Raw genomic sequence first — 25,448 nt, forward strand, 5'->3', positions numbered from 1 at the left:
AAGGATGGGCATAGGCTGTCCAACATACACCAAAGGCTACAGAAGATTTATGGTGATGACACCATTGAGAAGGTAAATAGCTTCTCAATAAGAAACACCATCGCAGTTAAATAATGGATTCCAAGCAGAAGCAACGTGCCGTCATTGAATTCTTGGCAGGCTGTCTGGCATCCACCGATGGCTACAGAAGGTTTATGGAGATGACACCATTAGGAAGGTAAATACCTTCTCAATGCGAGACACCATTATCGGTAAATATTGGATTCCAAGCAGAATCAACATTCCGTCATTGAGTTCTTGATGAAGGATGGGCGTAGGCTGTCAGACATCCACAGAAGGCTACAGAATGTTAAGAAGATGACACCATTGAGAAGATAAATACCTTCTCAATGAAAAAAAACACCATTGCAGGTAAATAATGGAATCCGAGCAGAAGCAACGTGCCGTCATTGAGTTCTTGGGGAAGGATGGGCATAGGCTGTCCAACATACACTAAAGGCTACAGAAGGTTTATGGTGATTACACCATTGAGAAGGTAAATAGCTTTTCATTAAGAAACACCATCGCAGTTAAATAATGGATTCCAAGCAGAAGCAACGTGCCGTCATTGAGTTCTTGACGATGGATTGGTGCAGGCTGTCTGTCATCCACAGATGGCTACAAAATGTATATGGAAATGACATGATTAGGAAGGTAAATACCTTCTCAATGGGAGACACCATTGGATTCCAAGCAGAAGAAACATGCCATTATTGAGTTCTTGATGAAGGATGGGCATAGGCTGCCGGACATCCACAGAAGGCTACAGAATGTTAAGGAGATGACACTATTGAAAAGGTAAGTACATTCTCAATGGAAAACACCATTGCAGTTAAATAAGGGATTCCAAGCAAAAGCAGAATGTGCCTTCATTGAGTTCTTGAGAAAGGAGGGGTGCAGGCTATCCGACATTCACAGGAGGCTACAGAATGTTTACCTAGATGACACCAATAACAAGACTCATCAATGACAAGACATTGCTCTTCTCAATGGTTTCATCTCCATAAACATTCTGTAGCCCTCTGTGGATGTTTAACAGCCTGCACCCCTCCTTCATCAAGCTGTCCTACATCCACAGAAGACTCTAGAACATTTTTTTTTGGAGATGGCACCATTGAGAAGGGCAATGTCTTGTCATTGGTGACTCTTAGTAATGGTGTCATCTCCATGAACATTCTGTAGCCTTCTGTGAATGTTTAACAGCCTGCACCCCTCCTTCATCAAGCTGTCCCACGTCCACAGAAGACTCCAGAACATTTTTTTTGGAGATGGCACCATTGAGAAGGGCAATGTCTTGTCATTGGTGACTCTTGGTAATGGTGTCATCTCCATGAACATTCTGTAGTCTTCTGTGGATGTCGAAAGAGTCTACACCCCTGCTTCATCAAGAACCCAATGACGACACATTGCTTCTGCTTGGAATCCATTATTTATTTACCTGTAATGAGAAAGAAGAAGAAGAAGAAGAAGAAGAAGAAGAGTTACTATAAAGGAAGAGTTACTCTGCCAACATCTGAAATTTGAATGACCCGTGAAAGTTATTATAAAAGTTATGCCTACTTTTGCATTACTTTTGGGCCTCGGCATTATGGCATTTCCCATTGGGTGTACTTTTATATCGAATAATTATGGCTACAAAAATGTAGCTAAAGCCAAAACGTTTTAAAATAGTGGAGAAGGGTTAGACTCCCCTACTAGGTTTTGATGCAGGAAACAAAAAGAAGTGCCACGGCAGTCGTCAGAGAATCCAAAGCAGACCAATGCTGACCATTGTCACCGGGACCAAAAGCGACAGAATCCAAAAGTTTATAAAAATTGATATAAAGTAAAAAAAAAAAAAAATAATGAAAAAAAAAAAAAGAAGAAACTCCATGACTTGTAATCAAATATCTGGAGAGGAAGAACATTATGTAACCCAGATCCACCTTCCAGGAACGTCTTCTATTTCTCGCCAGAGCTTAACAGAATTTTTATTTGGTAAAGATAGCCGGGTGGCAGCTCAGGCTGGCAAAATGATCACATTCAACAGTTTCACGGCTATTTCGGGAAAGCCTGATTTTCTCCGGGGCGAGTCTGTTAAGTCACAAGGTGTTTGCCCAGTTTCCAGACTTCAAGTGATTAAAATCACATATTAGCATCTGGGCAATATACAGAGCTACCCACTATCTGGGATTCCTATAGTTCCAGTTGTTCTTGTGAATCTGATTTTGCCAACATGGCATGGCAATGTAGAAAAAGGTATTCAGACAATTGTTCCCCATCGTTGGTGTCATTGTGAGGAATTGTGTTCCTTCATTGGTGTTACTTGGAGGAATTATGCCCCATCATTGGTATCAATGGGGGGGAAATAGTGTCCCATCTTTGGTATTAGTGGGAGGAATAGTGTCCCATCATTGGTATCAGTAGGAGGAATAGTGCCCCATCATTGGTATCAGTGGGAGGAATAGTGCCCCATCCTTGGTATCAGTGGGAGGAATAGTGTCCCATCATTGGTATCAGTGGGAGGAATAGTGTCCCATCATTGGTATCAGTGGGAGGAATAGTGCCCCATCATTGGTGTCAGTGGGAGTTATAGTGTCCCATCATTGGTATCAGTGGGAGGAATAGTGTCCCATCATTGGTATCAGTGGGAGTTATAGTGTCCCATCATTGGTATCATTGGGCCACATTGTTGGTGTTATTAGGAGAAGTTGTTCCCCATCATTGGTGTCATTGGGGGGGAATCATGCCGCATTGTTGGTATCAGTGGATGAAACAGTGCCCCAAGGGCCAGATAAAAGCAAGCAAAAGGGCTGCATCTGGCCCCCGGGACGACGTTTGGAGGCCACTGTGCTAGATGAATGCTTTGCCCTAACCTGAAACAGAAAATACTGCATTTGGCCATTAAATGGCACTAAGTATCATAGGAAATTCCTATGGTTCTTATCACCAAATGTGGTAAAAAAAAAAAAAAAAAGCATTCGTCCAGCACAAGAAATAGCCTAATAACATTCATTTGTAGAGGCATTTGTGATTAGATAGTGAGCAGACTGGTGAGTTTGTGCCTCTGCTCTCTCCTCCTATCAGCATGTTGCTTGCCTATTTATATTTGTAAATGTATATATGCATTAAGGTGCATTGGATTAAAGCAGCCCATTGAAATCAATGAGCTTCCAGTGCCCCAAAAGTTGGATGCGTCACACATTTTTTGGCTGCAATGCCACCTCTGCGCTAATTTAAATGAATGGCACCACAACGAGTCAACGTACATAATGCACTTTGATGCGTTTTACGGATATGCATGATGTGCTGACGCACGCAAAGAAGTAACTCGATCTTTAAACAATACGTTCCCAAAGTTACTTCCGACTTTGCAATCCCTTTTCCGGATCTCTATCCCACTTTTTATTTTTAAATTCGGAGCCACCGATATTTATTTAAAGCGACACACACACCCGCAAATATGCGCAACACATTTACCCCGCGCGTCACACATGCCTCTTACACATTTAGCGTACAGTAATGGCCTATAAAGGGAAAGATTAGGTCTTTATGACTCGGTTACAGTAGATGCGGGTTCACAAAGCCTGCTCCAAAAAGGACGACGGATCAGCTGTTCAAACAAAGCCACTGCTATTCCTATAGAGGGGGGGAGGGGAGCTGCAGAGGACGCCGGACCTCCCCGAGGGCAATATTCAAGAGTATGAGCTCAATGCAATATTAATACGGTAATATTATAGAGTGCTCAAGTCTTTCAGAACATTCCATCTACAGCAGACACCTAAAATACACTTATTGTGGTCCATCAAATCATTTTTCTAAAGAATAGACATTCATCTAATGCAGCTCTCCAAACTGCCTTGGGAGCCAGGTGCAGCCCTTCGATCATCTTTATTCAAACCTTGGGCCAATATTCCCCCCACTGATACCAATGATGGGGCACTATTCCCCCCACTGACACCAATGATGGGACACTATTCCTCCCACTGACACCAATGATGGGACACTATTCCTCCCACTGACACCAATGATGGGACACTATTCCTCCCACTGATACCAATGATGGGACACTATTCCTCCCACTGACACCAATGATGGGACACTATTCCTCCCACTGACACCAATGATGGGACACTATTCCTCCCACTGATACCAATGATGGGACACTATTCCTCCCACTGATACCAATGATGGGGCACTATTCATACCACTGACACCAATGATGGGGCACTATTCCTCCCACTGATACTAATAATGGGACACTATTCCTTCCACTGATACCAATGATGGGACACTATTCCTCTCACTGATACCAATGATGGGACATTATTCCTCCCACTGACACCAATGATGGGGCACTATTCCTCCCACTGATACCAATGATGGGACACTATTCCTCCCATTGACACCAATGATGGGACACTATTCCTCCCATTGACACCAATGATGGGGCACTATTCCAGCCACTGATACCAATGAAGGGGCACTATTCCTCCCACTGATACCAATGATGGGGCACTATTCTTCCCAATGACACCAATGATGGGACACTATTCTTCCCAATGACACCAATGATGGGGCACTATTCCTTTCACTGACACCAATAATTAGGTACTATTTAATCCCAATGACACTGGGGAGTATTCTACTTCTACTGGCCATAGTCTGGACCCCCTAAAGCCTGAAGGACAGTAAACTGGCCCTTTATTTCGAAAGTTTGGAGGTCTCTGCTCTAATGATTAAGAGCTGGGAAGGGACCGCCCCACTGGCATGATTAAAACCCAACTGAACTTTAAATTTAAACCAGCCAAACACAATCCAGTTTTTTTTTTTTTTTTTTTAGAAAGCAGCCATTAGTAGAAAAGCCTACCCCCTGCCAGCGTGCTGCATGCACTCTTCTCTGAGTGGAAGCGGTGGTCTCTTTGAAGAGCAGGACTCTTGCGCTTTGACCATGCTTCACCTACCTTGGCCAAACCTGATGCTAATGCTACTGTATTTACAGACTGTATCAACTACGTAGTTTTTCTATTTCCCATGGTTCCACCTTGAAATTCCTATTCATTTTTGGTGGTTTTCTCTCTATATGGTGAGGGATGTTGGTGCGATTCTAGCATCCTTCGTTCACCTTCTTTGACCAAACCTTGGGCTTCTGGTGTCAATGCTAGTCACAGACTGTATCTGTTAGGTAATTTTTATTTTTCCCACAGTTACACCTTGAAAGTCATATTCATTTTTGGTGTTCTCTTCTCTATATCATGAGGGATGTTGGTGCCAGAAGGTATGATTCCAATTCCAGCAAACCTTGGGATTCTAGCCTACCTTGGACTTCGTTCTGGTGTAAATGCTAGTCGCATGACTCTATCAATTACATATTTTTATTTTTCCTACAGTTTCACTTAATAATTCAACGATTAAATAATTGCCGTTGTTTATGCAAACATTTGTCCTGAGACATTTGATTCTTCTCCTAACCGACTCCATCCCAGCCGGGAGTCCTAATTTATAGCCATCTTCCCTTTAAAGTCAATGCCTCATGCGGTTCACAAGGCCTTGACCTACAGGGGTGTTCTGAATTCCTTCTTGACTCTCTTACTCAAATTGCAGTCTGGAAAAACGATAAATCACATTTTTGAAAATCCATTTTTCATCAGGTGATCGCTGTCCGTCTTTTCTTGTCATTCAGCGTTCGTATATTAAAAACATATGAGGGAGAAAAATGAATAATACAGCAGTGGAAGCCAATGAAGAATGGAACGGTTGGGGCGCTTTGAACTGAAATATTTCTAAGTCTTGAGTTAATCATTTAAATACTTTCCGTTCACCGGATTCACAATAAAACCTTAGAAATCTTCGTTTTTGCTGACGTGACACCAAAAATTACTAAAAAGAAGACCCACTCAAAAATAATAGAAGTTGCCCCCTTTCTTAGGAGGCTTCTGGCCAAGGTCTTCTCTGCTGTAAATCAGATGTCATTTTTTTCCCCTGTGGCTAGACCTTTTATTTCAACAATGCATTTTATACATTTTTGGTATTTTATGCATGTTTTTACCTGAAAACACCTCTTTTGTGTAGACATCCAAAAGGCTTGGGACTGCTGCTGGGAGCTGCCATCTTGGACCAGGAGACTCCAGGAGACTCCAAGACACTTAACTATACTAGCCAAAACTTATCCAACATGGGCTATACGTAATTAATGCTTTACATCATAGAGGCAGTAGAGTGCAACCAAAAAAGGACTACTGCAAAGTAGATGCTCTTAACCACAAAAGTCCTTCAAGTGAGATGATTATGCTAAGGGACGTGTTTTAAGGCTTGATGAAGACTAGTATCTACTGATGGCACTCGTTCCAGCTGGCTGGTCAAGACCTGGAGAAGGGGAGGCTTGTTTCCTTTAAAATTTATTTTTCTGTATCTGATAATCTTAACCATTCAATGTTTCAAAGAGTGCCGAGATGAGTGACATGAACTTTTGTACTAGGCACTACTCCTTACACATCCAAGAATTTACCATCTGGCAAACGCTGCCTTCAACAAACTTTTGAATGGCATTTGTCCCACTTTTGGATATAGTTTATGTTTATTGGTCCTTTACTGGCTGTCTACTTCAAGCTGAACTCCAGGCACAAAAATATCTTCTTCAATAGTCATAAAAGATATAAGATATGTGGGCGTGGTTCAGCAAGCTCCACCCACCACAAAGGGGGCAGATACAAGACCAGGTGAGTTTAAAGAGGTCTAAACAAACCTGTCAGTGGTCTGATTGGCAAAGGCGCCCACCATCAAATGTCTAAGGATAGGTTGGAGTCATCTGGTTTAACGAACTTCAAAATACTTTTTTTCAATAATAAAACATATTTCGATACAGTGATGTTTCACTATTTTGGTGGTGCCATGCTGTCCGCATACATGTGTGGGTTCCACCCATCCACCCGGACAACACAGAATCGCCAAAAAAGTGAAACATCACTGTATCTCCCTGAAATTAGGAAATTACAATTTAAAGCCATGAAACACGCTTTTTTATGAGATAAAGTATTTCAAACCAGATGACTCTAACCTATCCTTAATATTCGGTAATGGATGCCTCTACTGATTGGACCACCAACTGATTTTTTTAGACCTCTTTAAACTCACCTAGTTCAACCATCCACCTGAGAACCCAGGGGAGAATCAGGAATTGGGACCCCCGTTGCATCAAGAGCAACCACATTTATCCTGTGTGGAGACTGTTTTCTCCACCTACGTACATGGAAGGTTGGGTGCTTCCATTCCATAGGCTGACCACAGCCTCAGCAGGTTATTTTCACATTTTCCTACTGATCCAACCTTGAGGTAACTATCATTTTTGGGCCAACTAAAGGCTCCCCTGCCTTCTTCTTTTCTGGTGGTCACTCCGAACTGTCTTACAGACTGCTGAAGAGTCCTTTGATGGTGAACTCCTCAGACCTTCATGTGACCACCACATCTTAAATCTTATATACAGTATAGGTTAGTCACCCTGTACAAGGATAGAGAACAGCAGTGACTGGTCTTTATTAGGTCTCATTTACACTTGCTTCAACTTTAACACACATTAAAGCACCCATCGCTTCAACATGCTTTTTTATGTGTTTTTGGTACTTCTGTGATGCTTATTTGGCACCAGATGGACTGTTGGCACCAGATGGACTGTTTAATGGGGCTCCTACTTATGCTCAAGTGCTGACTGACCTTTCAGTTGTTCCCTGTATCCTGCTATTACTCTGCTTGTTTCCTTGTTGCTGACCCAGCTAGCCTCTGACCTGAAGTTGCTTCTGCTCTGTCGAAAGTTTCTGACCCCGGCTCCATTCTTGACCACGTCTATGTCTTATGACTCAGTACCTCGCTGCCCGCCTGCTGCTGACCTCAGCTATCCCTGTGACCACTCTGCTCTGCTCTCACATCTGGTTCAAGAGCCTATCCGGCTGTCATCTGTATCAGCTTTGCTCATCACAGTGAGTTCCTGTCTCAAGCCTGTTGGGAGCTCTGAGAAGCCTCACATCTGGAATCCGCAGCCTGCGTGGAGTGCCCCTTTAACGTCAGCTGGATCTCATTCACAGCTACTGTTCCTGACCTGATGTTTTGCCAGCCTGCCAGGGTCTACATTTCCTGCTGCAAGCACTCCTATCAACACCCGCCGACACTCGTGTTCCTCCTGTCTTTCAGTGACCTCTGTTCCACCTTTAGTGGGACCTGGTCTGGAGATACAAGAGAGGCCAACTTCATCATCTCAGTTTGCGATCAGGTACATGACAGCCCCACTCAGCAAATCTCCAGCTCATTGGTACCCTCGTTTAGCAGATCCGAAGCTTATTACTACCCTCATTCAGCAGATCCCCTGCTCAGTATTGCCCCTTAGCTATGCTGATGCCCCACTCAGTAGTATCCCTGATTTTTCGGATCTCCCGCTCAGTAGTAACCCCCAAATCTGCTGATTCCAAGCTCAAAAGTAACCAGCGCTGGGACAAGGGGTGGGCAGGAGGGGCAGCTGCCCTGGGTACAGCGGAACAAGTGGACACAGTATGGACACAGGACAGTAAACCCATTCTACAGCATGCATTACCAGTGGAGGAGGGGGTGCTGTTCCGCATCCTTGCCCTGGGCGCCAGAGGAACTTGTCCTAGTTTTGGTAGTAACCCCCAGATCTGCTGATGCACCACTGAGTAGTACCCCCAGCTCTGCTGATCCCATGCTCTATAGTAGCCCCCAACTATGCTGATGTCCCACTCAACAGTACCCCCTGCTCTGCTGATCCCCTGCTCAATAGTAACCCCCAGCTCTGCTGATCCCCCGCTCAGTAGCAACCCCCAGCTCTGCTGATACTCTGGTTTGTTGATCGTCCTCTCTCTCTAGTTCTTGCTCACCTCCCGCTATATTGCTCCCACACTGCTCACCACATGTGACATCTGCTAGTTTCTCCTGCTCTGGTCCCCCAGCTCTGCTGATCTTCTGCCGCTCGGTCCTTTCATTCTAGTCCCTGCCCACCATCTGCTATAGCGTTCGCATGATGCACACCACCTGTGCTGTCTGCTAGTTGCTCCACTCTAGTCCGGACCCCTCTCATCTTCCTGCTGCTCCACACTGCACACCACATATGATATCTGCACCAGGCACTCCGAGAATATATACACATGAACCGGAAGTGACTGCTGACCAGTTCGCTTGTTGGTTTCCCCAGTGGATACTGGGATATTGCATACCTCTAATACCTCCAAAGCATAGCTAACGCTGAATAAATGCCCCTCAAAATGCTCCAGATGCTGTTAGAGAACATTGTCATAGACTTCTATGGAGGCTTTGGAGACCCTTTGAAGCACCAGGAAAGTGACATGGGGTATCATTTCTGAAGCTAAGCAAACTCAACGTGTGAACAGGACTGTAGAGAAACCATTTTATTTAGTGACGGGGGCTTTGATGTGTGTCCAATGCCACATTTTTGAAGCAAGTGTAAACGAGCCCTTACAGAGCCAAAGATCTGGAAGGACTTCACAAAGCACGCCGAGATTCAAGTAAGAACACACACAGCTTCCCGTATTTAGATATTATTTGCCTATCCCGGAGATCAGCTTTCAAGTCGACTTTTCTGAAAGCTGATATTATGTTCCCTCGCTAGGATGGGGTTAACAGAAACAGTAGCCTGAACATGTGCTCCTCGAGGAGCTGCTGGAACACTCTCTCGACAAAGTAGCTGCGGGGCTGTTGTGTAAATCCCACGGAACGAAACCGTAAAAAAAGAACCCTCAGAACATACTAAAGCATAGAGTAGGTTCACAGCTAAGAATCATGCAAAAAAAGAAAAAAAAAAGACATCAATTAACTTTGCAGGACGGTTCATGTAGGACACAATCATCGTTCCTTGGCCAGACAAAGCATAGGACATTCTTGGTGGCAACCACCCCATGAACCATGGAATCCTTCATTAACTGGCTTTGTGATGGGGGGTAGGTGAGTGGAGACAAGAAGGCTTTTTTTTTTTTTGGAAAATGTTATTCACGTACAACCTATTATGCTGCCGCCATTCAGCCACTCCATTCCCTAGTGAGACGGATCTTTTTATCTGAATGCCAGCCTTGGAACAAGGCATTAGTACCACCCTCCTGTTGCTGCTGAGCTGCCAACCAAAGAATTATTTCCTTCAAAATGTTCCATTTTTTTTTTTTATTTCTTTGAGTTTCCCATGTTTCTTCAAGACCTTTTTTTAGAGGTTATATTACAGGCATACCTGTGAAAGTTATCCTTCATGTCCTTATCATGAAAAGTTTTTACGTTAGCAACTTTTCTACGTCTTGCCCCTCCCTTTTTAGATCGTTAGCTCCTATGAGCAGGACCCACCCAGCCCTCTTGTCTTGATTTGTATTGTAACGGTACTGTCTCCCTTTTATAATATAAAGGTAATAAGAACATATCATTGAATACTACCCTTTGGGTCTTTACCATGATAACCTTTTGAGTTACTAACCTTTGTATGACGAGCCCCTCCCTTTTAGAGTGTAAGCTCTTGTGAACAAGACCCACCTAACCCTCTTGTCTCGATTTGTATTTTAACTTTACTGTCTCCCTTACATATTATAAAGGTGATACATACAATCCCAATAAATAGTACGCCTCATGTCCTTACCATGATACTTTTTTTGTACCTTTCGCCCCTCCCCTTTAGATCGTTAGCTCCTATGAGCAGGACCCACCCAACCCTCTCGTCTTGAATTGTATTGTAACTGTACTGTCTCCCTTTTATACTATTAAGTACATATGAATGAATACTATCCCTTGTGCCCGTGCCTTGACAACTTTTTGAGTTACTGGCTTTTGTATGACTCGCCCCCTCCCTTTTTAGAGTGTAAGCTCTTGAGAACAAGACCTACCCAACCCTCTTGTTTTTGATTTGTATCTTACTTTTACTCTCCCTCTTACATATTATAAAGGTAATAAATACATCCCAGTAAATAGAATTCCTTGTGTCCTTACCATGATCATTTTTTGCATCTCTTGCCCCTCTCGTTTAGATTGTTAGCTCCTATGAACAGGACCACCCCTTTTAGAGTGTAAGCTCTTGAGAACAAGACCTACCCAACCCTCTTGTTTTTGATTTGTATCTTACTTTTACTCTCCCCCTTGTTAGGTAATAAATAGATCCCAATAAATAGAATTTCTCATGTCCTTACCATGATCATTTTTTGCATCTCTTGCCCCCTCTCATTTAGATCGTTAGCTCCTATGAACAAGACACCCCCCCCAACCCTCTCGTCTTGATTTGTATTGTAACTTTACTGACTTCTTTATATATTATAAAGGTAATAAATACATGTGTATGAGCATTATGCTTCATGTCCTTATCAGTATAGGTTCTTGAGTCACTACCTCTTACACGACTTGCACCCTCCCGTTTAGATTGTAAGCTCTTGTGAGCAGAACCCACCCAACCCTCTTGTCTTCATTTGTGTTGTAACTTTACTGTCTCCCTTTTATAATATATATAAGGTAATAAGAACATATCGATGAATACTATCCTTTGTGCCCATACCATGATAACCTTTTTAAGTTACTAACCTTTGTATGACGAGCCCCTCCATTTTAGAGTGTAAGCTCTTGTGAACAGGACCCACCTAACAATCTTGTCTTGTAACTTTAATGTGTCCCTTACATATTATAAAGGTGATACATACATCCCAATAAATAGTATCCCTCATGTCCTTACCATGATAAGTTTTTTGTACCTCTTGTACCCTCTGTTTTAGATCGTTAGCTCCTATGAACAGGACCCACCCAACCCACCCAAACCCTCTTGACTTGATTTGTATTGTAACCTTACTGGCTCCCTTATCTAATATTAAGGTAATACATATAGTACATGTGTATGGATATTATCCTTCATATCCTTATCAGTATAGGTTTTTGAGTTACAGTGGAACCTCGGATTACGAGCATAATCCGTTCCGGGAGAATGCTTGTAATCCAAAGCACTCGCATATCAAAGCGAGTTTCCCCATAGAAGTCAATGGAAACAAAGATAATTCGCTCCGCATTGACTTCTATTACATGCAATACCGCATGTGGCCAGAGGTGGGAGGGGGAGCCGGAGAGCCTCGGAAATAATAAGGGACAGCTCGGCTGAACTCGGAAAGCCTCGGAAAGTCTTGGAAACACTCAGGAACGGAGTATTTCCGAGTGATCTCGAGTATTTCCGAAACGGCTCCAAACCGTTCCGAGTGTCCCGGGACCTCTGGCCAAATGCGGTACTGCACGCCCTATTAGCTTGAATTCTGCTCGTTTTGCAAGACAACACTCGCAAACCGAGTCAGAATTAAAAAAAAAAAAGTTGCTCGTCTTTCAAAACGCTCGTTAACCATGTAACTCGTTAACCAAGGTTCCATTGTAATAACTTTTCTACAACTTGCCCCTCCCTTTTAGATTGTAAGCTCTTGTGAGCAGAACCCACCCAACCCTCTCGCCTTGATCTGTATTGTAACTCTACCGTCTCCCTTTTATATTATAAAGGTAATAATAACATATCATTGAATACTATCCTTTGGGTCCTTACCATGATAACTTTTTGAGTTACTAACCTTTGTATGGCATGCCCCTCCCTTTTAGAGTGTAAGCTCTTGTGAACGGGACCCACCTAACCTTCTTGTCTTGATTTGTATCTTAACTGTACTGTCTCTCTTACATATTATAAAGGTAATAAATACATCCCAATAAATAATATCTCTCATGCCCTTACCATGATATTTGTTTTGTACCTCTCGCCGCTCTCCTTTAGATTGTTAGCTCCTATGAGTAGAACCAACCCCCCCCCCCCACCACCACCACCAAACTTTTTGTCTTCATTTGTATTGTAACCTTACTGCCTCCTTTATATATTATAAAGGTAATAAGTACATGTGTATGAATATTATCCTTCTTGTCCTTATTAGGATAGGTTTTTGAGTTACTAACTTTTCTACGACTTGCCCTTAACTTTTTAGGTTGTAAGCTCTTGTGAGCAGAACCCACCCAACCCTCTTGTCTTGACTTGTATTGTAACTCTATTCTCTCTCTTTTATATTATAAAGGTAATAAACACATATCTATGAATATTATCCTTCATGAGTCATTACCTTTTGTATGACTTTTTGAGTCCTTCCCTTTTAGATTGTAAGCTCTTGTGAGCAGGACTCCCCCAACCCTCGTGTCTACACAGGTAAAGCTGCATTTTGCTGTCCCCCCCCCCCCCATCCTCCCACCAGCCCCTTCCTCTCCACAATGCAACACCACATGTCCTCTACTCTGACCATCCCGCAGTGGATGGTGTCAGTAGAGCAGTGGATGGTGTCAGTAGAGCAGTTGTTAAGGTCAGTAAGGCAGTGGATGATGTCAGTACAGGAGAGGATGGTGTCAGCAAGGCAGAGGATGAGATCGGTAGAGCAGTGGATGGTGTCAGTAGAACAGAGGATTGTGTCAGTAGAGCAGTGGACGGTGTCAATAGAGCAGTGGGTGAGGTCAGTAGAGCAGTGGACGGTGTCAGTAGAGCAGAGGACGGTGTCAGTAGAGCAGTGGACGGTGTCAGTAGAGCAGTGGATGGTGTCAGTAGAGCAGAGGACGGTGTCAATAGAGCAGTGGGTGAGGTCAGTAGAGCAGTGGACTATGTCACTAGAGCAGTGGACGGTGACAGTAGAGCAGTGGACGGTGTCAGTAGAGCAGTGGACGGTGTCAGTAGAGCAGTGGATGGTGTCAGTAGAGCAGTGGGTGGTGTCAGTAGAGCAGAGGACGGTGTCAATAGAGCAGTGGGTGAGGTCAGTAGAGCAGTGGACAGTGTCACTAGAGCAGTGGACGGTGTCAGTAGAGCAGTGGACGGTGTCAGTAGAGCAGTGGATGGTGTCAGTAGAGCAGAGGACGGTGTCAATAGAGCAGTGGGTGAGGTCAGTAGAGCAGTGGACGGTGTCACTAGAGCAGTGGACGGTGTCAGTAGAGCAGAGGACGGTGTCAGTAGAGCAGAGGACGGTGTCAGTAGAGCAGTGGACGGTGTCAGTAGAGCAGTGGATGGTGTCAGTAGAGCAGAGGACGGTGTCAATAGAGCAGTGGGTGAGGTCAGTAGAGCAGTGGACTATGTCACTAGAGCAGTGGACGGTGACAGTAGAGCAGTGGACGGTGTCAGTAGAGCAGTGGACGGTGTCAGTAGAGCAGTGGATGGTGTCAGTAGAGCAGTGGGTGGTGTCAGTAGAGCAGAGGACGGTGTCAATAGAGCAGTGGGTGAGGTCAGTAGAGCAGTGGACGGTGTCACTAGAGCAGTGGACGGTGTCAGTAGAGCAGTGGACAGTGTCAGTAGAGCAGTGGATGGTGTCAGTAGAGCAGAGGACGGTGTCAATAGAGCAGTGGGTGAGGTCAGTAGAGCAGTGGACGGTGTCACTAGAGCAGTGGACGGTGTCAGTAGAGCAGAGGACGGTGTCAGTAGAGCAGTGGACGGTGTCAGTAGAGCAGTGGATGGTGTCAGTAGAGCAGTGGATGAGGTCAGTAGAGCAGTGGACGATGTCAGTAGAGCAGTGGATGGTGTCAGTAGAGCAGTGGATGATGTCAGTAGAGCAGTGGATGGTGTCAGTAGAGCAGTGGACGGTGTCAGTAGAGCAGTGGATGGTGTCAGTAGAGCAGTGGATGGTGTCAGTAGGGCAGAGGACGGTGTCAGTAGAGCAGTGGATGGTGTCAGTAGAGCAGTGGATGGTGTCAGTAGAGCAGTGGACGGTGTCAGTAGAGCAGTGGATGGTGTCAGTAGAGCAGTGGACGGTGTCAGTAGAGCAGTGGATGGTGTCAGTAGAGCAGTGAATAGTGTCAGTAGGGCAGTGGACGGTGTCAGTAGAGCAGTGGATGGTGTCAGTAGAGCAGTGGATGGTGTCAGTAGAGCAGAGGATGGTGTCAGTAGAGCAGAGGACGGTGTCAGTAGAGCAGTGGATGGTATCAGTAGGGCTGTGCATGGTGTCAGTAGAGCAGAGGACGGTGTCAGTAGAGCAGTGGACGGTGTCAGTAGGGCAGTGGATGGTATCAGTAGGGCAGAGGACGGTGTCAGTAGGGCAGTGGACGGTGTCAATAGAGCAGTGGACGGTGTCAGTAGAGCAGAGGGTGGTATCAGTAGAGCAGTGAATGATATCAGTAGGGCAGTGGATGATGTTAGTAGACCATTGACCATCCTTAGCTCCTATGAGTAGGACCCCTCAAACCTTTTGTCTTCATTTGTACACTTACTGTCTCCTTTATATATTATAAAGGCAATAAATACATGTGTATGATTATCCTTTGTGTCTGTATCAGGATAGGTTTTTGAGTTATTAACTTTTTTACGTCTTGCCCCTCCCATTTAGATTGTAAGCTTCTGTGAGCAGGACCTATCTAACCTTCTTGTCTTGACTTGTAAACTCTATTGTCTCTCTTTATATTATAAAGGTAATAAACACATATCTTTGAATATTATCCTTCAAGAAAACTTTTGAGTTATCACCTTTGGTATGACTTGTCCTTCCCTTTTAGATTGTAAGCTCTTGTGATCAAGATCCCCTAACCCTCTTGTCTTCATTTGCACTGTAACCTTACTGTCTCCTGTATATAATATAAAGGTAATAAATACATGTCTATGCATATTATCCTTCATGCCCTAATGGTTGTTCAACTTGTGGCTTTCCAGCTGTTGCGAAACTACAAGCCTCATGAGGCAATTGCAAGGCTAAAGGTTACAAGCATGACTCCCAAAGGCAGAGGCATGATGGGACTTGTAGTTATGCAACAGCTGGAGGGCCACAACCATAATAAAGTTTGAGTTATTACTTTTTGTATCACTTGTCCCTCTCTTTTGGATTGTAAGTTCTTCTGATGGCTCAGTTCTTCTGAGCAGGACCAACCTAACCCTCATGTCTTGATTTGTATTGCAAATGTATTGCAGAGGTGTAACTAGAACCTTCAGGGCCCCGGTGCAAGAAACCATGAAGGGCCCTCTGACCCCCATCCAGGAACTGGGACCTTTCCTCTGGTCCCAGGGCCCTTTTCTCTGAGCCCAGGGCGCTTCCCTCCACGCCCGGGGCTCATTCCTCCGATCCTGGGGCCCTTTACTCCTGTTGCGTGGCCCATTATTACGGTCCTGCAGCAGGGACCCTTTCACATGTTCTGCAGTGGGCCCCCTTCCTGACGACTTTTGCCCACTACGGTGGCAGAACGCCAGGTCTGGTTGCAAGTGGGACCTTTACAACCCTGGTAGCTCCACCACTGCTGTACTGTCTTCGTGGACTGCACAAACTTTTGGCACTTTATATATCACGAATAATAACAATAATAATCAAAAGAAGTCGAAGAATTTGAAAAAGGGGTAAGACAAATATTGTAATGTTATCAATAGCAGCCAATCAAATTTCAGCTTTTGTTTGCTTAACCCCTTCCTACCCAGCTCCGATGTCCCTTTACCTGGGATATTGTGCCAGGGAAGCTCTGCTTGAGCATGCAAACACTGGGATTGGTTGTCAAAGTGGTCACATGATCAGGAGCCAGTCCCACTGGCTCCCATAACTACTAGAGCCCAGTAGTTGTCTTTGACGTCACAATCACTGTGCTGGGAGCACGTAGTGAGCACGCTCTAGGCACAGAAACCTCTTCGGTCCATGGATGCACATGTATGGCATGTGGGCGTTAAAGCCCACCCTTTTAGCCACTGCACATATGCGTTTCCCCTCCACCCACCGGAGCTTAGTCATAGACCTCTATTAATTAAGCCCTGGTGGAGCGGGGCGAAATGCATCAGAGGGTATGGCTAGTGGACTAGTGCTGGCTGAGGCCACCTAACACCTTACATTAGTCAGGGTGGGAGAGCAGAGTCCTGGATGCTACATATCGCAACCACTGGATGAGTTAGTTTGGACGCCAGCACCCCCACACCTGAGGACTCTAAAAGGTGATCAATGAAATTTCAGCTCTTAGTTGATCAACACAGTGTCATGAAAGATGCTTTCTGTTTGGTTGATATTGTCATTGCACTTTGCACCACGTTCTCAGCCCTACTACACAGAGACCATTGACCCCCCTCCCACAAAAAAAACTCCAATTAAAACCTGAAGAAGGAATTGAAGTCAACCCAAAGCTTGCAATTTTACACAAAGACCATTGACCCCCGCAACACCCAAAAAAAGCTCCAATTAAAGCCAGAAGAAGGAATCCAAGTCAACCCAAAGCTTGCAACTTTACACAAAGACCATTGATTGACCCCCCAACCCGAAAAAAGCTCCAATTAAAGCCAGAAGAAGGAATCCAAGTCAACCCAAAGCTTGCAACTTTACACAAAGATCATTGACCCCCCCAACCCAAAAAAAAGCTCCAATTAAAGCCAGAAGAAGGAATCCAAGTCAACCCAAAGCTTGAAATTTTACACAAAGACCATTGACCCCTCAACCCCCCAAAAAATCTCCAATTAAAGCCAGAAGAAGGAATCCAAGTCAACCCAAAGCTTGCAACAAAAGCTCCAATTAAAGCCAGAAGAAGGAATCCAAGTCAACTCAAAGCTTGCAACTTTACACAAAGACCATTGACTCCCCAACCCAAAAAAAAGCTCCAATTAAAGCCAGAAGAAGGAATCCAAGTCAACCCAAAGCTTGCAACTTTACACAAAGACCCCCCCAACCCCCAAAGAAGCTCAAATCAAAGTCCGAAGAATGGATCCAAGCCAACTCAATGCTTGCAACTTTACACAAAGACCATTACCCCCACCCCACACCTCCCACACACGCACCTCCACCAAAAAGGCAACTTTACACAAAAACCGTTGACCCCCCCAACCCAGAAAATTAAAGCATGAAGAAGGGATCCATATTCATCCAAGGCTTGAAACTTTACACAAAGACCAAGAGACCATTGACCATTAACAGCAAGACTTTAAAACCTCCAAATAACTCCAATTCCAATTATTCTTTTGGGGAGACAAATATTTTGATAAGCCTAATAGCGACCAATCAAATGTCAGCTTTCAAGTTTTTATAGTCAGTGCAATGAAAGATGATTTTTGGTTGGTTGGTATTGGTCATTGCACCATGTTCTCAAAAGCTTTCAATTTTATATAAAGACCATTGTCACCCCCAACCCCCCAAAAAAAGCTCAAATTAAAGCCCTAAGAATGAATCTAAGTCAACCCAAAGCTTGCAACTTTATACAAAGGCCATGAACCCCCAAACCTAAAACAAGCTCCAACTAAAGCCCAAAGAATGGATCCAAGTCAACCCAAAGCTTGCAACTTTATACAAAGACCCTTGAACCCCCCCCAAACCAAAAAAAAATAAAAAATACATACTCCAATCAACGCCTGAAGAACAGATACAAGTAAACGCTCTGATTAAAGCCTGATGAAAGGATCCAAGTCAACTGAAAGCTTCCAACTTTACACAAAGGTCATTGATCCCCCCCCCCCCAACCTAAAAAAAGCTCAAATTATTGCCCGAAGCATGGATCCAAGTTAACTCAAAGCTTGCAACTTTAGACAAAGACCATTGACCCCCCGACCCCAAAAAAAACTTAAAAAAAAAACAGAAGAAGGAATCCAAGTCAATCCAAAGCTTGCAACTTTACACAAAGATCATTGACCCCTCCCCAACCCCAAATGAAGTTCAAATTAAAGTCAGAAGAATGGATCCAAGCCAACCCAATGCTTGCAACTTTACACAAAGACAATTATTCCCCCCCCCACACACACACACAGCTCCACCAAAAAGCTCTGATTAAAGCCTGAATAATTGATCCAAGTCAACTCAAAGCTTACAACTTTACATAAAGACCATTGACTCCCCCCCCCCAACCCAAAAAAAGCTCCATTTATTGCCTGAAGCATGGATCCAAGTTAACTCAAAGCTTGCAACTTTACACAAAGACCATTGACCCCCCCCAACCCACAAAAGTTCCAATTAAAGCCAGAAGAAGGAATCCAAGTCAACCCAAAGCTTGCAACTTTACACAAAGACCATTGCCCCCCCCCCCCCCCAACCCCAAAAGAAGCTCAAATTAAAGTCCGAAGAATGGATCCAAGCAAACCCAAAGCTTGCAACTTTACACAAAGACCATTACCCCTCCCACACACACACACACGCGCATCTCCACCAAAAAGGCAACTTTACACAAAAACCATTGACCCCCCAACCCAAAAAAGCTCCAATTAAAGCTTGAATAAAGGATTCATATTAACCCAAAGCTTGAAACTTTACAAAAAGACCAAAAGACCATTGACCATAAACAGCAAGACTTGAAAACCTTCAATAAGCTCCAATTCCAATTATTTTTGGGGGAAGACAAATATTTTGATAAGCCTAATAGCGACCAATCAAATGCCAGCTTTCAAGTTTTTATAGTCAGTGCAATGAAAGATGATTTCTGCTTGGTTGGTATTGGTCATTGCACCATGTTCTCAAAAGCTTGCAACTTTATATAAAGACCATTGCCCCCCCCAACCCCCCCCAAAAAAGCTCAAATTAAAGCCCAAAGAATGAATCCAAGTCAACCCAAAGCTTGCAACTTTATACAAAGACCATGGAACCCCCCAACCTAAAACAAGCTCCAATTAAAGCCCAAAGAATGGATCCAAGTCAACCCGAAAGCTTGCAACTTTACACAAAGACCATTGACCCCCTAACTTCAAAAAAGCTTCAATTAAAGCCCAAAGAATGGATCCAAGTCAACCCAAAGCTTGCAACTTTATACAAAGACCATTGACCACCTCAACCCAAAAAAGCTTCAATTAAAGCCTGAAGAATGGATCTAAGTCAATCTAAAACTTGCAAACTTTTCTTGACTATAGCTCATACTACAAACTTTCTGTATAAGATTCCAAAAGCACCCAAAAAATGAAAAAAAAAATCATCCATTTGGATCCTACAAATGATATTGATGGGGAGTAATTATAAAGCAGTTAATTTGACTTTTTCCGAACATGAGTCAGTCACTGTCATTCAAAACGCGCATCGATTCACCTCTACTGAATCTTTGGTGAATGTCATATTAACTGCTTTATAAATGTGCCCGTATATCTAATTTATAACATTTTTTAAAATTTATAACATATTTTTACCAATAGAACAATTGCTACAATGTTTCCTTTGTTAATGAAGTCTGAATCACCAAGAAGAGAAGAAAAAGCAAGTGAAAAGAACCAGATAAGCATTGGACGTGGACCCATAAGTGTCGTTATAACATGGTCATGAATAATGATTAACATTTTTTGTAAGAAGAGAAGAGAGTAAGAAAAAGTAAGTGAGAAGAACCAGATATTATGAAAGGTCTTTCCAACATGGTCATGACTACATTATGACAGTTATTGGTACCTGTGAAGTCCCACGTGTATCTGGTACTTTTCTACTGTAATAATTATTACAATAATTATTATGTTGTCACCTCTCTGTTTATACATACACTATCATATCCATACTTTCATACAAAAAAAATGGAACCTTTCCTTGCCTTTAGGTATCAGTAGATGATATTAAGTAGCAAATCACATCATTTATTAGAAAAACAGAGTTGATCAAATTTAAATCTTAGAAGGTACCAATAAGGGTCCTAATAACATGACCATGACTGATGAATAATGATGTTTGTAGCATGAAGAAGAGAGTAAGAAAGAAGTGAAATGAACCTGATAATTGAGGGACCTTACAGATGCCAAGAAGGGCCCTTCCAACATTGTCATGCCCAGGTTGAAAGGGCCCTTCTTGGTAAATGTAAAGTCCTATATGGTCATATGGAATGTTCCAGGGACTGATAAGTGTCTTTACACCATGGTCATGACCAACAAGTAATGATGTTTGTAGTATTAGGAAGAGAGTAAAAAAGAAGTGAAAGGAACCAGATACTTGAGGGACTTTACAGGTACCAAGAAGGGTCTTTCTAACATGGTCATGCCAAGGTTGAAATGACCTTTCTTGGTACCTGTAAAGTCCTACATGGTCATGCCCGTGTTGAACTGTCCCTTCTTGGTACCTGTAAATTCCTACATGGTTATGACTATGTTGAAATAACCCTTCTCGGTACCTGTAAAGTCCTGCACGTTCATAACCATGTTGGAATGACCCTTCTTGGTGCCTGTAAAGTTCCACCACCTCTCTGATTAAAAAGAAGGGAAAGGAACCAGATACTTGAGGGACTTTACAGATTCCAAGATGGTCATGTGGGACCTTACAGGTACTGATAAATGTCTTTATATCATGGCCATGGCTGATAAGTAACAATGTTTTTAGCATTAAGAAGAGAGTAAAAAAGAGAAAAGAAAGCAGATACTTGAAGGACTTCACAGGTACCAAGAAGGGTCCTATTAACATGGTCATGTGGGATGTTCCGGGAAATGATAAGTATCTTTACACTATGGCCATGAGCTGATGAGTAACAATGTTTGTAGCATTGAGCAGAGAACTTGAGGGACTTTACAGATACCAAGAAAGGTCCTTTCAACATGGTCATGTGGGAACTTTACAGGAACTGATAAGTGTCTTTACGCCATATTAATGACTGATGACTAACAACGTTTTTTAGCATGATGAAGAGAGTGAAAAAGAAGTGAAAGGAGCCAGATACTTGAGAGACTTCACGGATACCAAGAAGAGTCCTTCCAACATGGTCATGTGGAACCTTACAGGGACTAATAAGTGTCTTTACACCATGGCCATAACTCATGAGTAATGATGTTTGTAGCGGTCTCGACAACAATGGGATGACACTTCTTGGTACCTCTAAAGTCCTACATGCTCATGATGACGTTGAAATTTCCCCTCATGGTACCTGTAAAGTCCTACACAGTCATGACCACATTGGATTGACCCTTCCTGGTACCTGTAAAGTCTTGTATGGTCATGACCACGTTGGAATGACCCTTCCTGGTACCTGTAAAGTCCCATCTGTATCTAGTTCTTTTCTATCATATTATTATTATTGTGTTGGCACCTCTCTGATTAAACACAGATTAGCATATCCATACTTTGTGTCGAAAAAAGAAGTGAAGCTTGTGAATAGGTTTTAGGAGGTGATATCAAATAGCAAGTCAGAGCTAGCAAGGACATTCAATTAGCCTTCAAATCCTTGCAGGCACCAATCAGGGACATTATAACACATAGATGATTAATGATGTTTGTAACATCCGTAAGAGAGTAAAGAAGAAGTGAAATGAAGCAGATACATGCAAGACTTTACAGGGACTGATAAGTGTCTCTACACCATGACCATGACGAATGATTAATGATGTTTAATGGTGTTTGTAGCATCAAGAAGTGAGTAAAAAAGAGAAGTGAAAGGAACTAGATACATGTGTGACTTTACAGGGACTGATAAGTGTCTTTACACCATGGTCATGACCAATGATTTATGGAGTTTGTAGCGAGTACAAAGTAAGAGAAAAGAATCAGGTACTTGTGGGACTTTACAGGTACCAAGTTGTCATGACCCTTCTTGGTACCTGTACCTGTAAAGTCCCACATGTATCTTGTTCTTTTCTACTGTAATAATAAATTATGTAGACACCTCATTGTGAATTTGGTTCAGTAGGTGATATGAAGTAGCAAGTCATAATATTTGTCATAAATGCTCATGACTATGTTAAAAGGACCCTTCTTGGTACTTCTAAAGTCCTACCTGGCCATGACTATGTTATAATGACACTTCTTGGTACCGGTAAAGTCCTACATGGTCATGACTATGTTATAATGACTCTTCTTGGTACTTGTTACATTCAAACATGGTCATGATTATGTTATAAAGACCCTTCTTGGTACCTGTAAGTTACACGTGGTCATGACTATGTTATAATGACTCTTCTTTGTACTTGTAAAGTCCCACATGGTCATGACTGTGTTATAACAACCCTTCTGGGTACCTGTAAGGTCCCATTTGATCAAGAGTCTGTTATAATGACTCTTCTTGGTACGTGAAAAGTCCTACATGGTCATGGCTATGTTATAATGACCCATCTTGGTACCAGTAAAGTCCAACATAGTCATGACTATGTTATAAGGTCCCTTTTGGTACTTACAAAGTCTTACATGCTCAAGACTATGTTATAACAACCCTTCTTGGTACATGTAAGGTCTCATGTGGTCATAAGTCTGTTATAATGACTCTTCTTGGTAAGTGAAAAGTCCTACATGGTCATGGCTATGTTATAATGACCCTTCTTGGTACCTGTAAAGTCCTACATGCCCATGGCTATGTTATAATGACCCATCTTGGTAGCAGTAAAGTCCAACATAGCCATGACTATATTATAAGGACCCTTCTTGGTACTTATAAAGTCTTATGTGCTCAAGACTATGTTATAACAACCCTTCTTGGTACCTGTAAGGTCCCAGTTGGTCATGAGTCTGTTATAAGACTCGTCTTGTACCTGAAAAGTCCCACATGGTCGTGGCTATTTTATAATGAACCTTCTTGGTACCTGTAAAGTCCTACATGCCCATGGCTATGTTATAATGACCCATCTTGGTACCAGTAAAGTCCAACCTAGTCATGGCTATGTTATAAGGACCCTTCTTGGTACTTATAAAGTCTTGTGTGCTCAAGACTATGTTATAACAACCCATCTTGGTACCTGTAAGGTCCCATTTGGTCATGAGTATGTTATAAGACTCTTCTTGTACCTGAAAAGTCCCACATGGTGGTGACTATGTTATAATAACCCTTCTTGGTACGTGTAAGGTCCCACATGGTCGTGACTATGTTATAATGACCCATCTTGGTGCGTGTAAGATCCCACCTGGTCGTGACTATGTTATAATGACCCTTCTTGGTACATGTAAGGTCCCACATGGTCGTGACTATGTTATAATAACCCTTCTTGGTACATGTAAGGTCCCACATGGTCGTGACTATGTTATAATGACCCTTCTTGGTACATGTAAGGTCCCACCTGGTCGTGACTATGTTATAATGACCCTGCTTGGTACATGTAAGGTCCCACCTGGTCGTGACTATGTTACAATGACCCTCTACTAAATACTAGATACTAAGTAGCAATTACAAGAAAAAGAAATGAGATTCTTTCATTCATTCAAACACTTGAGCTCAGCTGAAGGACACCACGAGCTTACCTTTCAAAGCTGATTATTGGTAGATCCAGCTCTAAAGAGCATCCATGCGTTGGATGTGACGAGGAGAAGGCAGCCTATCCCCTGCTGCTGGACTGCGCTCCCAGTAAAGTTTGGTACATGAGTCTGGGGGGATGCTTGCTATGAGTGCTCAGTCCCTGCACTCCTCTGCAGCTTTATATAGTGGAGGCAGCCGGTGCTTCCCTCACTTCTCTGTAATGGGATGCCTCAAGGCAGGCTTTCCTTCTCCTTTATTAAAGGGGACGTCCTCTCTCATTTGGAAGCTCCTTTAAAGCTTTTCCCCACAGTGTGGGGACAGACATGCAGAAGGTATTCTCCGCTTACCATGTAAGGAGACGGCACATGCAAGCTTGATTCAAGAAATGTAAATGACTCAGCTGGGAAAAAAGTCACACCGACTAGTAATATGTATTTCTCCTATCGAAATCCCTCAGGCATCTGCATCTGTTATTTATTGTTTTCTGGAATCCCCCCCCCCCCCCACCACCACCAATGTTATCCTGAATTTTTTTTTTTTTTTTTTACAGGATATCGCATGTCCTTGTCATTCCAAGTCACTCTTTACAAAAGACTCCATCGCCCTAGGTCAGGGGATTCCTATTTAAATAAATTAAAAAAAGTGACAGTTGTTTCAGCTGAATCCAATGAGAAAAAAAAAAGTAATATAAAAAAAAAAAAATAGTGCCATGGCTGTAAATGAAGATCCTTACCTTAAGGGACCACAGATTAAAAAAAAAAAAAATGTGTATAATAGTAACTGTATGGGGTTAATACTTGTAAATAAAGTATTTAGTATATGAATTCCTTTTTCTTTCTTCATTTCAATCGATGATATTGATATTTTGATATTTAAAATATTATTATTTTTATTATTTTTCGAAATTTATACATTTCAAAATAAATTACATTAATAATAATACTAATAAAAATATTACATTAAAAAAATAAATAAATAGAAATAAATATACAGCGTTCAAATCACACATGTGAGGTATCGCCGCGTGCGCTAGAGCGAGAGCAAAAATTCTAGCCCAAGACCACCTCTGTAACTCTAACTCTGTAACTCTGGTAACCTGTAAAAAAAAATAATAAAGCATATAATTATAATAAAAAATAATAATAATAAAGCGTTGCCTATGGAGATCTTTAAGTACCAAAGTTTGGCGCCATTCCACAAGTGTGCGCAATTTTAAAAGCGTGACATGTTAGGTATCTATTTAATCGGTTTAACATCATCTTTCACATTATACAAAAATAAATTGGGCTAACTTTACTGTTTTGTTATTTTTTAATTCATGAAACTGTTTTTTTTTTTAATCAAAAAAATGCGTTTGAAAAATT

The 25,448-nt window shown here is 42.6% G+C and overlaps 1 protein-coding gene across 2 annotated transcripts in view; it reads right to left on the minus strand.

Annotated features, from left to right (window-relative positions):
- Positions 1 to 24,326, minus strand: part of TNC (tenascin C) — a 192,593-nt gene extending 168,267 nt beyond the window's left edge. Inside the window, exon 1 of one of the 2 annotated variants that reach the window (XM_073600686.1) lies at positions 24,090 to 24,326. The gene's annotated coding sequence lies outside the window, so the exon portion shown is untranslated. The remainder of the gene's footprint in view (positions 1 to 24,089) is intronic. The other variant, XM_073600687.1, reaches the window with a different exon arrangement.
- Positions 24,327 to 25,448: the final 1,122 nt, after the last annotated feature.

This window comes from Aquarana catesbeiana, linkage group LG09 (genome assembly GCF_042186555.1).
Source record: "Aquarana catesbeiana isolate 2022-GZ linkage group LG09, ASM4218655v1, whole genome shotgun sequence".
Taxonomy (NCBI): domain Eukaryota; kingdom Metazoa; phylum Chordata; class Amphibia; order Anura; family Ranidae; genus Aquarana; species Aquarana catesbeiana.